The sequence below is a fragment of the Macrobrachium rosenbergii genome, chromosome 53 (genome assembly GCF_040412425.1).
Source record: "Macrobrachium rosenbergii isolate ZJJX-2024 chromosome 53, ASM4041242v1, whole genome shotgun sequence".
Lineage (NCBI taxonomy): Eukaryota > Metazoa > Arthropoda > Malacostraca > Decapoda > Palaemonidae > Macrobrachium > Macrobrachium rosenbergii.
In genome coordinates, this window is record NC_089793.1 from 109371 (window position 1) to 112823 (window position 3453).

Genomic DNA, 3453 nt, shown 5'->3' on the forward strand with positions numbered 1-3453 from the left:
TAATTAAGATATATAAAGTCAGTCTTTCTTGCGCAGCACACACAAAACAGCCAACTTGTTTATAAATAAATAAGAGAGGACGGTAGTGTTTCATGCAGAGGATTTTGAATAATTCCCGAAATTGCTTTGACAAGCCGTTATATACGTGTGGTATGATATTTTTGGGTATATATTATTTCACAAACATAACAACATATTCATACTAGTCCTTACAAAACGACCTATTAAAAGCGTTCGCGTAAATTATTCAAAATACTCGGCACCAAACACCTCCTTCCTCACTGACGTATCCGGCATTCCGGCTCAGCTGTTCGTGAACTAAGACGTTTCTTGTTCTATTGTTGTGTGCGAGAAAGACGGACTTTATATCTTCATTTAAAACGATTCTTTGTGTGAAAACGATCTTTGCTGACAAAACAACAGTGCCTGCTTCAGTGTCTTCATCCGCCAGCGATGAAGGTTTGTGAATGATTCCTTTTTCCACAGGTACTGGATAGACTTCCTTGGTATACGGCGTTCCGTTTCCTGTTCCTTCCTTCCTTCCGTTTTGTTTTTCTCAAGTCCCGCTTCACTAAGCGAGGTCTACGATCTCGTCCATTCGTCATATTAGCAGTAATAATGCTAAAGCATTCTCAAATTTGTAAGTAACAGGCATTATTAATTGTCACTGACACCCTGAGAATTGGAAGGTCGCCATTTTTGTATCTCGAGTAGGAGTTTATTGTAAGGTCTTATATCGGAAAATGGGGTCTATTGCATAATTTTTGGTAAAATTTTGGAAGGAATTCTAAGCAATAATGGCTCTGAATAATCCTGATGGGTTCCGGCGCTTGGTCTTCGAGACCTAAATTTCATAATCAGTCAATCTAAGCAATAATGAAAGCGTCATTTAACTTGAATTGCACTTTGTAACGTATTAAGCTTAACTTAAACTAGGCTCTGTTTCCTTCTTAGCCTGGCCTAGCTCGCCGTGACCTTTGGCCGGGACCCTTCACGCTTTTCATATGCTATTTAAGTCGATAAATCTTGCAATGGCGTCTGATTTAGGTAAAACTTTACTTTAGTTCTGCGGCCTGATTCTTGCCAGTCGTCGACCGGGACAGGATATGGGTTTTTTGGTGGGGGGGGTGGGGTCTGGGTCAGGGCACGTCGCCCTAAGTTAGGTTAGGTAGGAGAGGTTATTTCTATTTATGTATGAGGAATATGTCCAGGTTGACGACTGGAATCAGGCTGCGCAACTAAAGTAAAGTTTTACGTTGATTTGTTTGTCTTTTATCTAAGATAATATTAAGCTTACTTGGTAGCTGGCCGCTCACGCACATATTGCTTTCGTAATGTCCATGTAATTGCTTGATTTATTATCCACAGTATTTGGTATAATCCCTTCAATTTTTTTGATGGTACAGTGGTGTTCTTCTTCAGTGGCCCAGTCATGAAGAATTACTCTGTTGTATACCATTTGACTAGATTAAAGCTATTATGATAAATGTTACTTTTAAAGATTTTTATTATAATTTTCTCTAGAACCTTTTCCAATATTTTCAGTTTTTTTTTTGCCTTGCCTCAGCATATTCTACAGAATTCCCCAAAAGTATATTTTTCAGAGGAAAACGTTTTTATAATTTTTTTTTTTTTTTTGGTGATAATGTGGTAGATTTGAGAATGATTTAGTGTTTTATGGTTGTTTTGGTGTTCATTCTTTTTACAGTGCTGCATAACCTAACCTAACCTAACCTAACCTATTCTGTGGGAAATCACCTGATTGCAAGACAGCCCCATTGCACAGTAGTTTGAACTCAGTCAGGCGCGGAATAGTCACTATGTAATCGTGTTTGGTGAAAGTTGATGCAGAGGTGTTTTCATTGTTATATTAGTAATGATAATGGTTATTATTATTGTGATTATCACAGTATTATTGTTATTGTTATTATAGTTAAATGAGAACACTTGAGTTCCTTTAAAATCTGTGGTATCAGCGAGGTCGAAATGAAAATATTAAAATTATCATATGTCGTGCAATATGAAATTTTCTTATAAGGCTACACATGGTCTCAAGCAGTGTTTGAATGCAGGCAAGCAGTAGGTGATGTTTCAACCTGTTATTTGCATATCATCCAATAGTTCTTATGAAAATTATTTTGAAACAAATGAAATGAAAGTTAACATTTGCTGGTTTGGTCCTGTGAATGGTTTGCTTATTCTGCATGGTGGTAAGGACTTTTAATCATACGTTGTGTAATTGTAAATTTGGTTATAGTGTAAGACTACACTTGGTCATAAGCAAAGTGATTCAGTGCAAGCAAGCAGTAGGTGATGTTGGAACCTCAGATATTTGTAAAAAATAGCCAATAGTTATTTTGAAAAATTTTTTAAACCAACGTGGAATAAAAGTTAGCATTTGCAGATTTGGTCTTCTGAATGGTCTGCTACTTATGCATGGTGGTAAGGGATTTGTAAGCTATTATAAGGCCACACTTGGTCATAACCAGAGTGTTGCAATGCAGGCAAGCTGTAGGTGACACTGGAACCTCTGTTATTTTGGAAAATATTCAACAGTTATGAAAATGATTCTGAAACTGAAATGAAATGAAAGTTAGCATTTGCAGAATTGGTTTGCTGAATGATTCAGTGTGCTAATTTTGCATGGTAGTAAGGAATTTGTAAGCTCTGATTCACTGGAAATATTAAATTATCATACGTTGTGTAGTATGAAATTTGTTAAAGGTTACACTTGGTCATAAGCATTGAGTGTTGATGCAGGCAAGCAGTAGGTGATGTTGCAACTTTTGTTATTTGCATATCATCCACTAGTTATTTTAACATTGTTTTTGACTCTGAAATGAAATGAAAGTTAGAATTTGCTGAAATGATTTTCTGAATGGTCTACAAATTCTGCATGCTTACAAGCTTACCTTTGATTTAAGCATCAAGGGAGGATTTGGTATTTGGTAGCAACCATTGAGTTCCTTTGTTTCAGGAATCAACCTTCCTCGGGAGAAAATACATAATGAAAAAGCAAATAATTCAATTTCATGCAATTTCTCTTAAGTGGACATGGCATTTTCATGTCTGAGCCATAAAATAGAGATCACTAATCCACATTTCAGACGTGAAATGAAGGATAAAGGAAGTCGAGGAGTTTCATCTGAAAGTGATTTTTCAAGAATTTTTCCAACCTTATGAAGAGGGAGGGGAGTTTTTCCCGACCAATGCATTAACGCTAATGAAAACGAGCGCATTTAAACGTAATTGAAGTGGAAGTTTTAGTATACTTATATAAAGGGATCTTGGGGAAAGGGGTGGATTCTTAATTCCATTTTAATTCGGTAATAGCACATCAGAGGGTTTGGTCCAGCGTAAATTTATGATTTTTTTTTTCTTAGGGTCTGCTTGTAGCCTACTTAGGTAATGATTCCTCTTGTGTAGGGAGGGAGTGATAGGAGGTGTATCGAA

General features: G+C 36.5%; 1 long non-coding RNA gene across 1 annotated transcript in view; it reads left to right on the forward strand.

Annotated features, from left to right (window-relative positions):
• The first annotated feature begins 271 nt into the window (after positions 1-271).
• LOC136834195 (uncharacterized) overlaps positions 272-3453 on the forward strand; it is a 67363-nt gene continuing 64181 nt past the window's right edge. Inside the window, exon 1 of the long non-coding RNA XR_010851676.1 lies at positions 272-459. This is a non-coding gene — a long non-coding RNA (uncharacterized lncRNA). The remainder of the gene's footprint in view (positions 460-3453) is intronic.